The sequence below is a fragment of the Apus apus genome, chromosome 1 (genome assembly GCF_020740795.1).
Source record: "Apus apus isolate bApuApu2 chromosome 1, bApuApu2.pri.cur, whole genome shotgun sequence".
Classification (NCBI taxonomy): domain Eukaryota; kingdom Metazoa; phylum Chordata; class Aves; order Apodiformes; family Apodidae; genus Apus; species Apus apus.
In genome coordinates, this window is record NC_067282.1 from 161,963,069 (window position 1) to 161,984,921 (window position 21,853).

Consider the following 21,853-nt stretch of genomic DNA (forward strand, 5'->3'; position numbering starts at 1 on the left):
TGCCATCTTGTGGATAAAAACATCCTAAGAGCAGGTAGCTCATGCTGCCTAAATGCAGAAGAAAAAAAAAAATGTTTGTAATACTTATCAGCTGTACCTGACTTGGCATTCTGCTCATATGTAGGTTTATGAGAGCTGTAATTTTGAGCTCGCACATTCAATCTATAAAACCTCTTATCACGTGACTGAGTTCTAATTTCCCCCAAAATCTTTAGATCTATCCCTTCCAATATTAATAATTTATAGGTTAAGCAACACTTCAGTATTTCAATTAGTGTCTAGTGCAAACCTATGTTTTGTAATACAAATAATTGGTTTAACCATTAAATTGATGTGACAGAAGTAATTGTCAAGCAATTAAATGCAGTAATGATTTCAACTAATGGGAAATACATACTAACATTCCTGAGTTTCACTTCCCTTGACAACTTAAAATATCCACTCATGTTACATTTTCATCATTATTCATACATCAGTTAATATTATGTTATCGAAAAAAAATATACAGTTACTTATTGACAATTATTGGTCACTTCTCTTTCATTCTCTTGTTCTTTCTTTTTTCTTCATCCATGTGATTCATATTTGAAACTATGATGTTGAAAATATCACCAGCAACACTGCCCCCATTGTCTGTGCCAGGCATGAGAGTTAACAAGCTAGTCTCTTCAGATAAGTAACTTGTGGCACAATGATAGGAATATATGAGTTTTGTGTTCTTGGATTTCACACAGTCACACACACCCTTCTTTGAGCTCTTGTAGCCTATTCTATATGTTTATTTTATGTCAATGATTTTTCATTTGAAGAAATGGCCTTATGTCTTTTTTTTTTTTTTTTTTTCTATTTGTAATGAAAATAATAGTAAATTCAAACTGGTTATAACCCGTGTGTGACATATTGAAGTGTGGAAAATGCTGTGTGACTTGAAACTCTTCTGGTATCTACAGCTGTTCCCTTTGCTCAGCCTGAAGCTTCAAAGTCATCCATGTTTTTAAAAACATTGATGATAGGTAATTTTTGTTCTTAAAACAAGGAGCATGTACAAACTGTTAATTTATAACTGATATTAATAAGTCATTCAATTTCAAAGCATTCATTAATCATATTTCACTTCAGAAAAAAAAACTTTTTTTTTTTGTCTATAGAAAATACGTCAACCTTTACAGGCTCTTTACTCAGAAACATCCTCCAATAAAACTCCAAACTAGCATTTGTATTACCCAAGTAAATTTGTTACTAATATAAGCTACTGCTTTAGTTCATAAAGCATAAGATCTGTATTATCAGCGTAGATAACATAGTTTATGAATGCTGAAGACATATCTAAGAGTACAGAAGCCTGCCATTACAGAGTGTCTAGGAGGTCATTTGTGAGTGATAAATTCTGTTAAGGAATAAAGTGTAGTCTATGTAAGAATAAAAAATGCATAGAACTTTAATTCAGCATGGTAAGATTAACTAGATATAGGAAATCAGTGCATTTTTCAAGCCACATCAACCCACATAATCAAATTTTGTCAACAATGTGTCTGTTTGGTCTACACTATTTTTAGCACTAAATTTTCAGGAGACCGTAACTTGTACATATGATAGATCTAAGCATATTTTATCTCACCAATAATTCTTTTACTCATGACTCATATCTTCTTAGCAATTACTATGTCTTACCTTTATCATTAATCCTACAAAAAAAAGAAAAAGGAAAAAAAAAATAAAAATAAGCTGGCATTCCTGTTGTCCAAATTAATCTTTTCTGATCTGTAATTTAGTTTTGTCACTTTGCATGGCAATGAATCTTTTCTACTATACATGTCTATGTGAAATCCCATGTTTTCTAAGCAGAAATAAATGAACAGAGGCTTACATTTTGGCCTAAAGTATGTTTTGACTAATAGGTTAGCCTCCAGATCCTCATGCAGAACTACTGTTTATTAAGTCCCCAGAATTTAATCTCCTGAGTCTCTATAACTTTGTGAAAGAACCACAAGGATGGGGCAGAGCTGTTCGTCAAGTTTATTTTAGAACTCTTATGTTTCACAAGTTACATATTAAGCTAAACCTTGTCTGGTTATATTTCATTTTTCCTGTTTCTTTGGCTTGGTGTGGTTGTTTTGCTTGTTTCACCAGAGAACTGTGTAAGACCATTTTTAGAAAGAATACTTTTGTCATGGGGAATAGCAGATCATAAATTGGTATGGTAGTTAATTTACTATAAATAAATATTGAATCAGATTCCTATCCACTGAAAGAAAAAAATTGTTTCCATAGATTAAAAAAAAAAAGTTGATATTCAACAAAAGATACAAGTAGAACTTGTGCCATTCCCCCCCCCCCCCCCCATTTTTCTATAGAGCAATAGGATTTTTTGTCACTTAAAGATGCGAGGTAAAAATACTAATTTATTAAAAATAAATAGATTATTTAAGCACTGACTTGGACGCATTTAAAAGTTCACATGATTTATGACATTGCCTCTAGTACACCAAAATATTTAGGGCCACTATATTTAGGATACCATACATTTGGCAGTATGGTTCACGCCTCATTTACTACAGAATGTCTGGTTTGCTACTTAGCTTTCAAAGAATAAGTGTACGTGTAGATTTGTGCATCTCTCTACTTCTGCTGTTAGTTTTATATACTTAAAAAGACACAGTAATTAAACTGACATTGCAACAGTGCAATGTTCTTGAATTTACACCCTTTTTCTAGTGTGCACCTTTACTAATCTAATGGCTTAAGAGATAGAAATGCAAAATCATTTAAAAGTGAGTTCTCCAGATGCTGCATACATTAACCTTTCCTTTAATACCTCTTCTGTACAATATTTTGATGATTACTGTCATTTAGTAAACAGATGATGAAAATGTAGTTACCTGAGGGTCTTTTTAATAATTTATACAAATTAGTTTGTAGAACTTTTTAATTGCTTCATTCAGTGGCTATACAAGAAGCACCTGCCATTGCTGGTCCCCAGAGCAGGAGCTTTTTCTACAGGCTCATTTTCCACAAGACAAAAGTAAAAATAAAAATTAAAAAAATAATATTCTAAGAAATATTTATAAATAAACAAACAAACAAATAAATATCCCCGCTGTGTGCGTGTGTATATCATGATTAGCGAGACACGTTTCAATTGGTGGCTGGCAGTTTAGGGTTAAGGTTTGATTCCAGGTGAGGGAAGCCAATGAGAGCCCGCCCGGTTGATGCTTCTGACATCATCCCGCCCGGGAGCCCCCGCCCGGCCCGGCCGGGGCAGCTCCCGCCGCCGCGCCAGCCCCGCCGGCCCCTCTCCGTGATGGATGTTTACCGCTCTTCCTTCGGAGCCAGTTATCTGGCTTTTGTGTGAGGCCCCAGGATCGCTCACGCTGCCTGCTCTCACACAGCGCTGCTGGATCGAGCCGGAGTAATCGTTTTTCCCTGTGTCTGGTAAGAGTCTGGTCTGGTTTCCCTTCTCTTTCAGAATAAAGGTGATGCGCCTAACCTGCCAGGGGAATGGCTTTCGGAGTTCAGAGGCTTATACCACTGTAATATGTAATGAGTAGCTTTTACTTATAAAAAGGAGATCCTTTAGAAAGGGGATGTTTTAAAGGAAGAGCAAGTCTGTGTCTGACAAACTCTACTTTGCGATATGGAAATAAATAGCCTGCGTGTTTATGCTGCTCTTCAGGTGAACAAAAGAGTTGTTTGGCTGACAAGACAATTGCACAGAACGATTATTTAATATCTTTTTTTTTTTCTTTATTTTCCTTTAACACCCGTATTTTTCCTTTGGAATGTAGCTTTTGTTGATGAACAAAGAGATGGGGAGATTTAAGAAGAGGGAATTTAATGTTGTACCAACTTTAAAAGATGTTCTGGAATACTTTTGTATCTATGAATAAAAAATTGTGAAGATTAATACCAAGATGCTCAAGTTTCCAGTTAAAGAATTAGTTGTAGGTGCTTTCTTCTGCTAATTTCCATAATTTTAAGTGACAAGAAACTGAGTCAAAGATTAAAAGTGTCCAGTGTATGTACAGTATGCTGGCAGAAAATGACCCAACACAGGTTTTTTGTTTGTATGTTTTTCCCCTTTACATTCTGTAGTTCATATTATAAAATATCTCATTCTCTAGCAGCGTGAGTGCATGCACAGAGGAGTTTATATCTTTTACATTTTTTGCAGCTTTGTGGTTTGTGAGGAGGGAGACTGGAAGGGTTCTGTCTGCAAACTTCCTAATTTTGGAACAGAACAAGTACATTTAAAGCTTCTGAACTGGTGTGGATTTAAGAGATTAGAAGTGACACTGACATTGACAAATCAGATGCAATAAAGGATTTAATTGACTGAAGGAGTTCAGAGGCTACTGTATGAAGAATCCAATAACCAGTTTAACTAGTCAAGTAGAATACCTAATAGGAAAAAAAAAATAAATAGCTGGCCTCAGTTAATTTAAAAGCTTGATGACATTTATTTTATAGTCATTAGAATTCAATAATACCTAGGCCATGTAAGAATTCTCTGCATTTATTCCAGTAATCCACAACTACAGAATACCAAGTTTTAAATAATAACATCTGCAGTTGGTTTAACAAGTGCTTATAAAACTGAGATATATTGTCATTTAGTCTAGCTATGACCAGGTCTGCTCTAGTCACTATCAGTAGAATAGTAGTTATTTCAGCTCAAACACCACTTAAAACACCAAGGTTTCTCAGCTGTATAGTGCTTTTGTACTTTTACTAGTCCAATGCTGTTTATGCAGCTCCTGGTATTTACCGTTGTTTATTCGGCTCTGGATATGAATGTGCCCAGGCAATCCCAAGCTTTTAATAAATGCCATATCTATAATATTGGATGGCATTAGAACAACATTTTTTTGTTAAGGTGAAATGTTCAGTATGGTTTGTTGCCTTTTCAGTAGCAAAAGACTGATACTCCAGTTCCAAGGTGAGAAGACCATGGCCTGTAAGGGAGAGGAGTATTTGACATTTTACTACTTTGTCCTTCTTGCTTAGATCATTATGACATGTAACTAAAATTTATCTTATGCCAGCTTCACAGCTATGCCTTTATATATTTTTATAATTAAAAAGTAAAAGTATTGGAACTTCTCACTCAGTTTTACATATCTACACATTACGTAGCTCCATGTCATTTGTCATACTTCATTACTAGGCTTCATGTCAGATCTCACAATATTTCTGTTCCTACTTGGTTTAGCCAGAATTCACATAAGAACAAATTATCTGTTATTTCTGCTGATATATAGAACAATTAATATAATGTAGATTTAATACTGATTTGCTACACACACACAGTGTTCTGACCCAAAGCATTCAAAGATGGGTTTTAACATATGAATCCTTGTAAGTACTAATGTACATTGCTTTATTAGGTAGTAATCATGGACCTAGGCAAGCCAAGAAAATGTAATTATATGATAATCTAAAAAGATAGCAATCAACTTATTCCAGGAAATGAGACTTTCTAGTTGTGTTTTTTTTTTTTGATCTTTCAAAAGGAAGAGAGATCACCTCTGGAAGACCATTTTATGGGAAACATATGGGTGGCTTTTTTGCTTACTTTCAATCAGAAACTAAGTTTAGCTTAAAAAAAAATAAGAAAATCATATTTCTTGGATAAAAATAATGTTGCAACCTTTGTTTTTTTCTTTGAAATAGTAAAGATAACTATGATAATATAGCACAGGCACTGCACACTGGGTTGATCATTAGTCTGAGAAAAAGTCCTTGTCTTGTACTTGAATGCCAGATTATGTCCACAGCCCATATTCTGAAGTCCTCATTCCTTCAACGGCCCACTGTATTAAAGGAAGAATTAGCATTAGGTTGCTTCAGTGTAAAAACAGGTAATTTTATTTGTATGATTTTCTATGAATGAGTCAACTCACACATTTTCACAATGACATCAGGTAACGACCCTTACAATGAAGGTTTGAGTCATTCCTCCTACACAAGATACTCTGTTCTCTTGTCAGATGATTTTGAAAGAAGTGAGAAAAAGGGATTTTTTTTTAACAAAAATTCAATGTGTTTAATATTACATAGATTGCTGAGAAAGTATCTGTAACATCAGTAGTAAATACATGTCATAAAGTAATTCTTCTTCCTCTATAAATGGCAAAGGAAAATTGTCCTTAGAAGCTACACATTAAAGTAGGTTTTTAATAGCATTTTTTAAAATCCATTTTACAATAAGTACAGCAGACAGTGGAGTTCCTTCATACTCCAGGCTTTGGTCCAAAGGTCAAGTTTTTTATTTCTTTAGGACAGATTATAAGGAGGCTTCTCTAGGAACTTACAAATTATAAAAACAGCCACAAAACCTTGTGCTGCAACTGTCCTTCTTGTCCATTACTGAGGTTCTTTATGTATAAGGGTTCCAGAGAAGGAAACTCAAGAGTCTATTCTGTTCCACTGTATTTTCTCTTCTTATGTTCCGTTATGCAAGCCAGAAAACCAATCATTTTCATCTATAGACATTTTTTCTATTTTTTTTTTCTTTTTCATTTCTCTGTTAATAAAGTCAAAGTGAATAGAGATTACAAAGAGGATTTCTGATATGGGAGATGTGAGATTCTGATCTGCATCTGTCCCTCCAAGTCATTGTTTTCTTTTGGAAAGAAATCCAGATGTACAGACGTGGAGAGCATACCTTGGATGTCCTCCAATAGGACACTTGTCTGGATGATTAAAGAACCAGTAATGAAGATCAAACATCTGTCACACAGTGCAGACACTGACAACTCTCTTGTTTTCTGTTGGTTTCAGTTTTCTGTTTTGTTTTGCTTTGTTTTGTTTTCAATCTTAAATGAAGTCCAGTGGCTGCCATGATACACAATAAAGATTGTACTCAAGGTAGATCATAATCAAGGTAGTTTTGGAACCCCAGTTTAGATCTTTTGCTTACATATATTATGGTGATTTCTGCAGCAGGGGTGTTGACCAGAGCACTTCGTCCAAAACTTTGAGGTTCCGTAGGTATTTGCCAGTAGTTGGGAGATGTGAAGGCTTTGAAAATGTAGATCCGTGTCTGGCAGTAGGGGGAAGTATGCTCCATCTCTTAAATTCATTCAAGCATTGTATGAACCATGCTTAAAACTCTTATTCCTATTGCTGACCATTTGTCTACCTGCTCCCAGATTCATTGGAGGCTCTAACTCCTGCTCATATGAGCTACATATTTTCAAAGTATTAGGGGCTCCTCAGACATCCAAAGTATTGACCATATACAAAGAAACATGACTTGTCTAGTCTCATTCTTTGACAACAGCATCAGCTGTCTAGTATCCATGATTTCAGGGCAAATGGTCAGTATCCATAATGGCAAAAAGGAGGTTTTAAACAGGGACACTGGGTAATTAGCCTATCCTTCCAGTTGTCAGTCCATCCTTTTGAATCAGCCACTATGCAGGAGTTAAGCAGTCTTCTGAATAGTACAATAGCTTGCTCTGCCCTATATGTAAAACAGACCAGAGAACTTAATCCAGCAAGTCCTTCATCAGGCCCATGATTCTGCTTGAAGTAGTTTTTTGCGGTCTAGAAATACAGACACATCAGGTAGTAAGAATGTATCAAATTAAGTTGTGCTATTCCTTATAAATCCAGACACAAAGCTGGAAATTATGTGATACAACCTATTGATATTCTGCATAATAACTATCAGAATCAATTTCTTAATAAACTTTGGATTTGTGTGTTACCTAATTGAGACTTGAATGATTATACAGGATAAATAGAAGGCAGAAGTGTATTTTCAACAGAAAAATTACAAAACAGTATGAAAATACTTCTCTCCCCATATTCCCTGGCTCATATATTTAAAAATTAAATAAAATATTGTGGTCAAATTTTCAAAGACTAAGAAGCCTCACAACTCCCTGAATGAAACACAATCTAAATAATTTATTACAATCTATCATAGAATAATATTACATTATAACTTGCAAAAGGAAAGTATGGCTTTCATAGTCGCCAAGCTGTACTTACCCCATCTGATGGTCCCCATTAATTTTTAACGATTGTCCTGTCATCAGACCAGTGGGCTGTAGAAAGTGCTGTGGAGATGTCACGTTCCTTGATGATTGCAGTTAATGCTGCTGCCCCTCTGAATCAGCATGAAATGCAGACACTTTTATGACTGAATCTGCAATCTGGGATTTGATCAAGCTATTTATAGTATTGCTAATGATGTGTAGCACTGACAAGGGGTCTGTTGAAGCCATTCTCTCAGTTACCCTTGTTTTCAGTTTTAAAGGCAGAACAGACATCTGGATACCACATCTCAGTAACTAGGCAAAAAATAACAGCACAAAGAGGTCATGACTTTCATTGATGACAGATTTTAATACCTTTAATTTTTTTGTTTGTGGTTTGTTTGCTTGTTTTTTAATGTACGTGGAATTTTTTTAACCAATATTCTCTCTGAGGAAAGAACAAATTGTTTTGAACTGGTTTCTAGAAAGTCAGTTACAGTCACATGGCGAAACAAAAGGAGGCTTAGTGACGTCTCAAGAAAGTAAAATTAAACTAAGGAGGAAACACCTGTCCATGGGTTTAAACAATGGAATTCAAGTTCCCATGTATTATTATGTTAACAAAATGAAATTTTCAAATTTTATCAAACTATTTTAGAAAGACTGCCTCGCTTCTGAGAAGGAATGGTTTGCTTCCAAGTCCTCATTTGCTTTCAAACCCAATTCCTAAAATGTGTGATATCTATCTTGTTTTAATTTTTGAACCTGAGAGAGATCAGATACTTTGAAAACCAGTAGTTGGGAAGAATTCTTCTACAGTTAATAACATTAGAATACTTAAAAGATTCCCAGATTTTCTCTCTCTCTCTCTGAAAGCATATCTGAACCTAACCATGCCTAATATCCCAAAATTATCAAGAAGCCTATATAATGCCACTGTGCTTGTGATTGCTGGCGCAATGTCTAAAGTACAGTAGGAATTACAGCATCTTTCTTCATTATTTTATTTTATAATTCTCATAGCGCCATGAGGAGGAAAAAAACAACAACAGGAGCTAAATCTATTAATGATCCCTGGAAACAGTGCTTCATTTCCTGTGGTTTTATGTCCCTTAATTAATTAACTTTTAAAGTGACTTATGCTAAGATTTCTTGCTATCTCTCCATATGCTTGCAAAATGAAGCCGTTCTTCTCACTACAGGACTAACAAGTACTGACTCTGACTTGTGCCAACTAGTTAGAATCTACCATCACTAGCATACCAGGAGAGTGGTGTTTTCTCACTGCCTTTCCTTCAGCTTCCTCTAACACAGAGCACAGGGGTTAGAAGATGGGTTACTCTGTTCTGCTGTAAATGGCATTAGAAAATTCTCCTCAAGATGTCTAGCTTTGGTTTCTACTGAAGTTATTATGTGGGAATTAAGTGTAAGGCTATTTTCTCAAGAAAACGAACAGTGGGATTGTGTTTAAATGTATGGATACTAGAACTATATTACCAGAGCTCTGAGAACTTTTCATCAGCTGAGAATATTACTGGAGAATGGATCTGTCATTTTCCATGGGAGTGCTGGGAAACAGCTGGAAATTTGCAGTTTTTAGAACAGCAGCATAGAATGAACCACAGAGGTGATGCATATGATGGACATTGTGTTATGAGGACACAGCCTGTAAAATATGTCCAAAAACACGCTAAGAATTTAATGTGCAATTATAAATCTAGTATGTCTTATGCCATTTTACAGTAAGTTTTTCTTATGTACTAATTTAGTTTGCATGAATAGGATTGAGTAAAACATTGAAGCGTCCTGTCCATGAAATAATTTTCTATGGGTTCTGAGAAGTAATAATTCACTGAAATCTTTCCAGAATAGATAAAACTTCTGAAGGATGTCGTTCTCTAAAAATATTTATTCCTTTGTTTCATTTTACCAAAAATTTCTAAAAGGTAAGTGTTTCATTCCCAGTGGGTAATTATTTCTTCCTGGTATCTGACAGAGACCTTTAGGTTGCTTCTAAATTAGAAGTAGACAAGAGAATAAGCAGATCCAAATCCTCAGTGGGCTTGTTAACTTCCTGTAACGGAGAGAGGGGGTGTCAGTTTCTTGCACACTTGCAGTGAATTCCCTCCTGGGCCTCGTAATATTTCGTGTTGGTGCTCCAGTAGGCTCTCTGAGCTCCAAGAGAACTACACTAAAAAAAATGGTTAGGCTGACTTTGCTTAGAGTTCAAGAAATTAAAGAATTCAAGAATTGCAAGGGACTGGGACAGTCAATTACAATATCATTGATATGAACAACTGTACTTAATCATGTGGAAAAGAAGAGATAATTTACTAGGTCTTACCTGTCCTGTGCCTCCAGATGTATTCAGAGACCAAAAATCTGTGCATTTGCCCTAGAATCACACTTCCTTTCAGGACAACATTAACCATTTTCAGTTATTTGGTTGCATTAGCAAATTTACTTAGAATGTGGATTTTTATTAAGCAATCGGTCTCCATGATAGAATTGAACCTTTTTTGTCACATATAGTGTGCTCTACACTACATTCCAGGGACCACACTGCATTTGAGGTAAAAACTTTTAAGCTGCTTCGTTCCTGTATTAAACAAGATGTCAGGAATCTTGAAATTAAATTGTACAATAAGCGCTCAAGTTCTAGGCAATCTGCAGTCTTAAGGATTTGAAACCTATGTTGTTGTCTTTACAGGATCATATCACAAATACTGACCAGTAGACAGAGGAGACGAGTTCTTCCAGATTAGTGAGTTGAACAGTTGCCAGTGGGCACTGTGCAACTACAGGAATACAGGAATAGAGGCAAGCTGGTTATGTAAGAAATCAAGTAGCTTTGTAATACTCTGATGAATGATATTGGATAACTTTTGAGTTTTATCCCATGAGTGTTAGTACAAAACATACAGAAAATTCCAAGTGTTGGCTGCAGAACATAACACAGAGCAGATGTGTTCCCAGCTGCAGACTGTAGGCTTTGTGTGGGCATCATGCTCATGTTCTCTCATTGCTTTGGGATGAGAACCCCAGACTTCTGCACCCCTGTTCCTCTCTGAAAGAAAGACCAGGTTCCACTGCACACTTCAATAGCTATTCTGGTCTAGATAACTGGGAGCTAGAAGAGTGATGCAAAGCACAGACACTATATGCCCCACAGGTGGATATGGTGCTGCTTATAGACAACCTGATATGAATCTGTGCTCAGCATATAAACTTATATGACAATCACTCAGAGACAACTAATACAGAGAGGGCATCAAACGTAGGTAATCATCATTACTCACTAATCGCCTATATTTTATATGGTCTTATACTTACGTCTACTATCTAAAATAAGCATCATGATCTTGACCTTATGCACTATGAGAAATGTTACTCAGAGAACATATTAATCCTCATCCTTTTCATATTTTGATGCCACTTTAAAATTCTTTGCTTAAATCTCAAGAAGATGTTTTTAGTATTATATTTGGCATCAAGTTCTCCTACACTATTCTGTCTTCCTCACCTTTATGTCTAATTTACTAATCCTTAGATCTTAAAATCAATGAATAAAGTTATTCTATGAAGGACAGAAAAAATGAAGACTGTTTGAAGATATCTGGTGTGGTGTCTTTCCCTTGGTAAAAGATTTGTGGTTACACAATCATCTGCAAACTGTGACAGGAACAAGCCTATGGCACAGAGGGAAGACCATTAATTTTCATGGATTTGCTTAAATGACTGTTGTCAGAGAAAAGCCTCTAAGTCCTAGCTAAATGCAAAGATGTCTTAAAAGATACTTGTCTGTTCAGAAACAGAAATTGCCTGGCGATAGACTAATGGGAATGCTTTCGAAAGTTACCATGTTTCTCTGTAGTCAGGTTTTTGGGTACGAACAAATTGGTGCCTGATGTATGAGAAAAAACCCTCAACTTTTCCTTTTTCTTAACTTGTCTTCACCTTTTTTAAAGTTACAGATTGAAAAGGTAACATCCTACATCTGCAATATGAAACCACTTTTGCCCTCTCATTTATGGTGCTCTGGCCAATGTCAGTGCACATATTTCCTCAGTGTTTGTGGTCCTGCACTCTTATGGCCAAATTTTGTCAGTTTAGAATTTCAGATTTTTGAGAATTATAGAGCTCAAATTTACTTTTTTCAACTCCTCATTGATTTTCTCTATAGGTCCTTTGAGTCTGTGATTACCAAATGGGGATTGCAGTGTTTACCTAGAGCATTGGCATAGGCTGCCCAGAGAGGTTGTGAATTTTCCTCCTTGAAGATATTCAAAAGCCATGTGGACATGGTCTTGGGTAGCCAGCTTCATGCAGCCCTGCTTGAGCAGGGTGGTTAGACATCTGGAGTTTCTTTCCAGCCTCAGTCATTATGTGATTCTGTGATCCTTCATCTTTTGATGACCCCTGGAGAACCAGTGCTGGTTTTTGCTTTGGACTTATAAATTAGAAAAATAATAAAAATTCTTGAGAGTTAAGAAAGCTTGAGACATAGAATTTCTGTGCAGTAGCTCGAAGCTACATAGCTTGAAGCTTTATGATCTGCCTCCTGCAACTGTATTTTTTTTTCTTTTTGTGTGTGGATGTAAAGATTTGACTCTGGGAAGAACAGCTAGGTGGATCAGCAACAACATGTGAAAGGAGATCCTTTTCCCCTGATCATTTAGATTAGGGACATCACCTACATAACCAGTGCTTCTTTCATGGCCTGGATTATCCTGTGTCTGAATTTCACCAGGAGACACATCCGTATGCAGGCTGGAAGTGCTGATTATTTCTTATACTGGCTAATTTAGTCAATACAATTTTAGATTTATGGATACACTACTGAACATTCTTCTTGTGATCAGCAGTCACTCAGATCCTAGAAATTTGACAGATGTCTGCTTCATTCAGTACCTGTGCTTTGAGCAACACTGTGTAAGCCAAACCTTTGTCTTCCACAATGGCTGGCTGTAAATCACTCACACCAGCACATCTTAAATTTACAGGTCACTCTCCCTTTTTTCATTTTCTTCACATTTTCTAAACTTTCACTACTCTATAAGAGAAGTAGTCCATTAAAAATGCAGAAAATTACATCTGGTAAAAATATTTTTTTTCTTAACTGTAACTCAGTTTAAATATTAATGACAAAACGTTAATAGAAATTGTATGCTTTCTTGCTGAAAGAAAAATAAAGATGCTTTTGTTGTTGCATTGTTTTTCATGCTGATTTGATTTAGTAAAGATTAGTGAGGTAATTCTGGACAGTCTGGCAGAGTTTTGTTGATGATGCTTTCCAGTTCAGTGCTAGATTGTACAGGTGACAGCTCTTCAGTGATCCAATAAGGACCAACATTACTAATATAGATATGTATTTTTGTAGCATTGCACTGTCTGCTTTTGCAGCAGCAAGATTTGATGGGATTTATGAGACATTAGATGAAATCTTATGATTGACTTCCAATTTCATCACAAGTATCATTACAATATAGCTTCAGGTTTGCAAAAATAATTTGTTCATCTGAAAATACTGCTTACATAATGCCAATTTTTGTGTTAATGTGGATTTCCAACTGCGTAAAGCAGAAATGTAGGTAAATTCAATTTAACATGCCCAGAGGCACAAACTTACATACTCCTTTCTGAAACTGATCAATTATTCATTCATAAATCTCATTTTCCTCAGTCATCTCTATACACTTTACATTTCAACCTTTACACTGTATCACCTTTCAAAAGTCACTGTTCAGTTATGATCAGTGAAAAACATTTAATTGAGATCTAAGGTACTCCAAATAAGCTTCTTTGTACTTCATTTCCGCCCCCCCCCCAAAGAACACCCTGTCTTTCAAAGAGAGTATTACCTGGCTGCTTTTTATGAGAAATGCTCTCTCCTTTTCCCACCTCCTAATAATTTTTCAACATTATACCTAGTGTAATAGAAAAAGTTTAGATAAGAACATTTCAAGTTTTGTGAAAACAAATTGCAGAAAGCAGAGATCCTGAAAGAAAGGCAGGAAGACCTCCCTCATTGTACGTTGTCAGGCAGAAGCTAGCTGCCTAAATAGCACACGTAGACTAGCTGGTGAGGTGGTGTACCTAAAGCTTCAATCTGTCTCATGGCTAGCAGTGGTGTCACAAGTGTCTACTTCATGTGTAGGTGACTTAGGAACTAAAAAATACACATCTGTAGTAAAGTTTCTTCATCATTTCTCTGCAGAAAACATTTTTTCCTGCTGAGTATTGCAGTGAGAATAGAGCTTTTCCCCTGTGCTGGTAGGTTTTCACAAATCTGTTCTTGTCTAAGCATATGTCTTTTCACTTGCATTTCTTGTCCAATGTTTTAATACTGTACTTTCCTCCTTTCCTTTCTTTCTAACTTTGCCCTTCACCCCTTTATCTCCTGCTGAGTCATGTTTGTCCCTATGCCTTCTCACCTGTTTGATGATCATGTCTTTATGTTATTCCAGTGTTTCTCAACTTGCAGCATGCGGACCACAGGTGGTTCACAGATGTCAGGAAGTGGTACATGAAATGCTGAGTTGTTTTTAAATCAGACACATTCACACACACAAATTGAAGTAAAAGAACCCCACAAAACAAACAGGAGATTATAAACCTAGTTGCCACTGTGCATTGTGTGTGATTTGTTGGGTTTTGGTTTATCCATGAAGAATTCCCATGAAGGATCCCATTTGACCTACAGTTACAAACACTATTTTATTTTGTGTGTTACCACAGTTTTTCAATGCAGTAAAGAAACATTGTCTGCACTCATGCTGTTACAATCTAGAGTATTCAAGGTGAGTTTCTAATACGCCTTCAATGCTCCACATAACAAAAAAAAAGTCACGTAACACAGACCCACCTGTGGAACCCAGTCCTCTGTTTTTAAACTGCTAGGGCTCAGGTCTTAATATTTGATGTTATGGTCTTTGCAGGCTTAGAGAAATCAGGTATGTCTAGGTAGTACTGTTCTTGCTATGCTACAAGGTAAGAAACAGCCTTGTGGCTTTCTTAGTACTGGGTACCTGTTAGAGAAAATATTCAAAAAAGCAGTAGATAACAGAGCAATACCTTCAAGAACATGTGTTCTTCAGTTTCTTATATAACCTTCCCATGTATTCCTCATTAATCTGGTTTGCTGGCAATTCCTCTTGTTAATGTTGTTGTTGTTTAGTAAACATATGCTGGTGTGAGTGCTTTTTCTCTTGTAGTTTTTAAGTATTGAGGTGTTACATATTGATAATGTTGTTTAATGCATTTTGTGTAATTTAAAGTTAGAATAACAATGTTTTTTCTGTAATATGCTCAAAATATACCATGCCATTTTGAATTGAATGTTTGGTGTACAGCTTACTCCTTTAATCTCTTGCTGAAAGTTTCTCAAATAAATAATCACTGTGAAGTTTGTTCAGAGATACTGTATGTGAAATTCATACTTGCACAGAAAAAATATACTTACCTGATCCATTACAATGCTCCTACAACTGGAAATTACTGCATTTAAAGATTATGCAAAAGATGCTAAATAATTAAGCTGCTGATTATTTTTAAAGGAATAATATTTTTATTTGCAAAGAAAAATATTAAATATAATATACATGTGCATATTGCTGTAAGACAAGATAAGAACTAAAAAACTACATAATTTCAGAAAAATATTTGATCTACAAAGACAATGGTTAAAGAAACCTGAATCAGTGATGCTCCAGTCTTCTTAGTAAAGCTGTGCCTCACTGATGGACCCCCACAAAAAAATGTGATCCTATGGAAACAAGTGCCACATGATCTGTATGTATTTTCAGTCAGCTTTATTGTTTAGTAGAAATGTTGTTTTTTTTTTCTTTTCTGAAATTAATTTTCTTATTTTCAAATTACGTACCTTCTTTCCCAAAAGTGCACGAAGATGCAGAATTTTATCAATTAAAAGCTTCTTGTGTTTGGTTTTTTTTGTGTGATCTGGTTAAAGGTACTTGGAAAACAAGGAATCTCTGCTTCTTAAACTGATTCTATTGAGGAGTTTTTTCTGTGAATGGTAATATACTGTCAGATAATAATATAAATTGTATTGCCCTTGCCAATAAGATATAATCTAATCATGCAAAAAGGAAAGAGATGAGTGCTGTAAATAGTTTGACAGATTTAAGAGCTTTATTTACTTTTTCTTTATGAATGAGTCCTTATCTTGTGAGCAGGTTGTGAAGTGCAACATTATTTAATGCAGTGTAATCTGAAAGGGAAACTTTTCATAGAAGGGCTAAAATCTTGAATTTGTTAGAAGATGTTTAATGCTGGATTCAACGGCCTGAGAGAGGTGAGGTTGCTGTTTTATCTCTCAGCTTAGCAATTATTTTTGCTGTAAAACTGGACTAAGGTAGTTCAGGTATACTGCATTAAGCAGTAATCTCATGCAGCTGAACAACTGAGAGGCAGATCACAATTTTTCACTGGGTACAAGACCAGGTGACCATAATCATGCTTACAAAATGGGAAATTCTGAAATTAAGAATGACTCAATCAATAAATTCAGCTTCTTAGTAGATTTACTTAGTAAAAATCTGCTAAGGAATAGCAGAATGTGGAGATGCAGCAGCACCATAAAATCAATGCATGAAGCACAAAATGCAAGATCCTGAACAACGCAGTGAACTAAATTCTCAGCATGAAGTTTAAAGTCTAGAATAGCTCCTCAAAGCATTTCACGTGTATTAACCATCATCTGCTTGGACTTCTGCAAAGCAGTTGATACTATCCCACACAGCATCCTTGTTTCTAAAGTGGAAAGACACAGATTTGATGGATGGAACACTCAATGGACAAGGAATTGGCTGGATGGTTGCACTCAGAGAATTGCAGACAATGACTCGATGTCCAAGTGGAACTGAGTGACGAGTGGACAGTATTGGGAGCAGTGCTATTTAGCATCTTTGTTGGCAACATGGACAGTGGAATTGAGTGCACCCCAACAAGTTTGTCAATGACACTGAGTTCAGTGATGTGGTCAAGACACTGGAGGGAAGGGATGCCATTCAGAGGGACCCCAACAGGCTTGAGAGGTGGGCTCATGAAAACTGCATGAAAGCAAAGTGCAAGGTTCTTCACCTGGGGTGGGGCAATCCCAAGCACAAATCCAGGCTGGGCAGAAAATGGATTGAGAACAGCCTTTCATCAACAGTGATGAAATCAAGTATCGTGATTCTAAACACAATCATTCTGTAACCAAAGAAGTTTCTTCACTGATTAGATAAAATGAAAATTTTTGCTTTCTTTAACTTCTGTATCATGGTTAGTAGTATACAGCTTCCTGGATTTGAAATGGAATTTCAAATCAGCTTAAGAAGGAAGAGCTTAAGAACTTAAGAGGGAAGAACAGAGAGGAAGTATACAGAGGGTGGAAGCTAGGACAGGTACCGTGGGAGGATTGGAGACAGGTTATCCAAGCAGCTAGGGATCAGGTAAGGATAAGTAACTGGCTGGATGGCCACACCCAGAGAGTTGTGCTCGATGGCTCAGTGTCCAAGTGGAGACAAGTGATGGGTGGTGTTCCCAGGAGCTAGTATTGGGACCAGTGCTGTTTAACATCTTTGTTGGAGACATGGACAGTGAGATTGAGTGTATCCTCAGCAAGTTTGCTGACGATACCAAGCTGTGTGGAGTAGTTGACACCCTAGAGGGAATGGATGCCATCTAGAGGAACCTTGACAGGCTGGAGAGGTGGGCCTGTGCCAGCCTAATGAAGTTCAACAAGGCCAAGTGCAAGGTGCTGCATCAGGCACAAATACAGACTTGGGTGAGAATGGCTGGAGAGCAGTCTCATGCAAAAGGACTTGGGGGTGGTAGTGGATGAGAAGCTTGACAGGAGCCACCAGTTTGTGCTCACAGCCCAGAGGGCAATCTGCATCCTGGTCTCATCAAAAGAAGTATGACTAGCAGGGGGGAGAGAGATGATTCTGCCTCTCTACTCTGCTCTCGTGGGGCTGCACCTGGAGGACTGTGTACAGCTCTGAAGCCTTCATCACAGGAAAGGCATGGAGTTGCTGGACAGGGTCTAGAGAAGGAAGGGCCACAAAGATGATCAAAGGGCTGGAGCACCTCTGCTGTGAAGACAGGCTGAGACAGTTGGGGCTGTTCAGCTGGGAGAAGAGAAGGCTCTGGGGAGACATTATAGAGGCCTTCCAGTACCTGAAGGGGCCTACAGGAAAGCTGGGGAGGGACTTTTCACCAGAGAGGGTAGTGATAGGACAAGGGTTAATGGTTTTAAACTAGAAAAGGGGAGATTTAGGTTAGACATTAGAAAGAAATTATTTAGTGTGAGGGTGGTGAGGTACTGGAACAGGTTGCCCAGGAGTGTTGTGGATGCCCCCTCTCTGAAGGTGTTCAAGGCCAGGTTGGACAGGGCTTGGTGCAGCCTGGTCTAGTGTGAGGTATCCCTGCTCATAGCAGGGAGATTGGAATCTGATGATCGTTAAGGTCCCTTCCAACCCAAACCATTCTTTTATTTTGTGATCCTATGAATTTTGAACTCCTCTCTAAACCATGAGGGACCTGTTTCAGGAAACCTCAAACCTCTGAAAATTCGGTGTTGTGACATTTCCCAGTTGGACAGAACTTTAAGACATCTGTAACACTTTGTAAGGAAAGGAAATGTGATCTCCTGCACTCCAGAAAACTTTCAGAAGCTGTACATTTTTGAGCATTAACATAATTTTCCCAAGTTTCCTGATAAACTGTAAACTTTTTTCTTTTTAAGATTTGGGAACTGAGATACGAGTTAAATATGTAAAAACAAACAAATAGAATACACTTACACTTTTTAAACATACTATAAAACTGAGTTCTTTTCTAACTCCTGAATATTAAATTCATTAATTCAGCCAAATGAAGACAGAATATGTATGTTGAAATATAACAGACACTATAAACTCTCTTTATTCAAGTAAGAAAATTTTGTGTGCTTATCACTACAAGATTAAAATAAAACATAGAATTCAGCAATTTAAGCCAAATTCTACTTGCATTGGAAATGAATTTCAGTAGACATTAAAGGAATATTTTTTTCTTTAAAATACACCTTTTTTATATGCCAGAGAAGTTCAAGAACATCTTTCTCTGATCTTCTTCATAGATTAAAGGCAGTGAAGTACATTGTGTTATTGACTGCAAGTTGAAGTTCTTTCATTCGTGAATTTTCCGTTTAGTAGTACAGTCTGCTTTCTTACTGAAATTGAAACTAGTGCATTTCTGTTATATTTCTGACTCTGCTGCAAACATTTTTTGTATTAATAGTTAATTAAATATTTATCAGATGGAGAATATTCTAGTACAAATTACTATATATCATGGATGATAAGGATATTCTTCTAAAGAACTTTTAATATAGAGTTGTTTTGCATGAAAAATAAATTCAGGTATAACAGTTAGAAGTTTTACTTGAATGAGAAATATAGAAATGATTGTCTACACAGCTCATCTAGCTAGAACTTCATTAACTAACATATTTCCATTGACTTAAATTTCAGGAGTTTGGCGGTTCAATTCAGATTATCTATTAAGTTATTTGATATAAAATTGAGTATGAGTGTAGGAATTCTTTATCAGCTTCTTTCCCTTTGCTGAGCATGCATCACTTCAGTATCTGTTTAGGTTTTCATATATTCTTGCTATCAGATACAGCATAGAAGAAAAAAGAATGCCTCAGAAATGCTTAATAAGACTGTATGCTCTTTCATTATCTACACAGAAACATAGAGAAGAACCTTCTTTTTCTGTCCAAGTCAACAATACAACTAATTTTAATTTTATTGTTCTGTTGCTAGGTAACAAAAGTAGACATTAGCTCTTTTGGAAACATGGACATACTTATCTAATATCTGACAAACATCAGAAAATGAATTTCTAGTGTTGAGACTTGATCCTCTGCTGAACTGACATTTCAGATGATAAATACTTCCATAACGTCATATTTTTCTGTTAACACGTAAATCTGTAGTTGGAGAATTAAAATAATACAGTAATTAATACTGTGAAGAATGATAAAACAAAAATCCTGAATAGCTTTAAAATTCATTTAATCAATTAATTTAATCTAAAATGCACATCCAGAATTCTTATGTAATTTTTCTCACAAGAATTATCCAGGCTATGGATGTGTGAGTGTAATAAAAGCACTGCCTTATAGAGTTCTTCTGATGTGTTTCTAAATCTTGCCACACAACAGGAGAACAGTTAATTGAATGGATCAGAAGAGATCTCAGATTCTACAGCCTCAAAATCCTGTGTAGGAGCTGCATTAGTGAAAACTTCGTTAGGGAGGAGAATGAAGAAGGAATCTGCATTCTTTTTTTTTGAGATAGAAAATGGCAGTTATTTGACTGTTTTAGAAAATGCTTTTCAGAGCGTCATGTTTATAGTACCATCTTTGCAATAGAACACCACAAGAACATACTGTTTTCTTCAGATTAAAGTAACTGTGTCTTTCATGGGTCCCATCATCAATTTCCCATAGCAATGGAAATCAGGAGAGCTGGAGTTTCCACCGTAGTTTTAATTAGTTCAATAATCAATTGTATCCTTTTGTAGTTGAATGAACTTTGTGGCTGTGTCCTACCTAGGACTGAGTTTCTTTTTTGCATAAATTTGAGATAATATTATTGTTCTATGTAAATGTTTAAATGACTAAGTAGATGTCTAAATAATGTTCTGAAAGGTGTAAAAAGAAAGATTTTCATAGTAAATATTGGTATTGCTCTTTGGCAACGTTACATGCAGACTAAGATTACAGAAGTGGGAAGTAGGACTGAAGGTCTCTCTTAAGACATTCCCTGAATGTCAAAAGTGTTGACAATTTTCTGCGGGACACACTAAGCCCAGATTTTTTAATTTTTACTTCAGTTCTGTGGCATTTGTGAATTTGAGATTTACTGAGTACTTGTTAGGAAATGGTTTACGAGGTGTGTTTTTCTCTTTGTAAAAAGGAATACAGTGGAAATAGAAGAGATTTTTATGATCAACTTAGTGGAAAAAACTTTAATAAACCAGGTTTTAAATTACTACTTCCAAAATGCTTAGACATCAGAGAGACTATTTGTTTTGAACTTACCTGACTTCTTACTAGAGGTTGTGTGACAGGAGCACAACAACTAAGATGCTACCAAAGTGCTCAGTGGTAAATGAGTTCTGGTGAAAGCCTCATGCAATTAACGTGGCGATGATGCAGTGGGACTTTCTCATTATTCTAAATGAATCAGTCAGAGGCACTGTAGGGAACACAAATTCTTCATGAACAAGTTCAAACCCACCCCTTTAGTCCTTTTTTCATCAACATTTTGCTGTCTTTTGTGAATTTTAATGTAATCTTTGATCTCTGAGTTTTTACCAGAGTTCTCCAGAGACTACAGAGTGAAGAATATTATTGCCGCCTTGCATTTTCATAATATCAAGACAGCACAGGTCCACTTCAGTATGATTGCTGTCTTGGCTAGCAGACCATGGTGCTATTTTATGATGACCAGAAAACCTCATTCATTCTGACTAATGACTGAGAAACCCCTTGCAAGTTACTGAAATATGCAAGCGGGTCAAGAAACAAGGAAAACTCTCCCTTTCCCAAATACAAATGTGTTTGATTCACTGATCTGTATCAAATGGTTTTAAAATGCTTTTCATAACTTCAGAAAATGGAATGGGATTGCAGCAGACTGACAGTGACATTAAATATATCTCAGGAAGGCAAAAACATTGTAAACAGGATAAGTACATGTGTATAAGACTATCTGAATATTTCTTATAAACAATGCAGCAGGCTCACACACATTAAAAATTACAGCACACGATTGCAGCTGTAGGATTTGCATTCCTCTGCTGTTATT

General features: G+C 36.2%; 1 protein-coding gene across 1 annotated transcript in view; it reads left to right on the plus strand.

Annotated features, from left to right (window-relative positions):
* The first annotated feature begins 3,412 nt into the window (after window positions 1-3,412).
* The window catches only part of MGAT4C (MGAT4 family member C), a 146,558-nt gene continuing 128,117 nt past the window's right edge, over window positions 3,413-21,853 (plus strand). The window contains exon 1 of the mRNA XM_051608134.1: window positions 3,413-3,432. The gene's annotated coding sequence lies outside the window, so the exon portion shown is untranslated. The remainder of the gene's footprint in view (window positions 3,433-21,853) is intronic.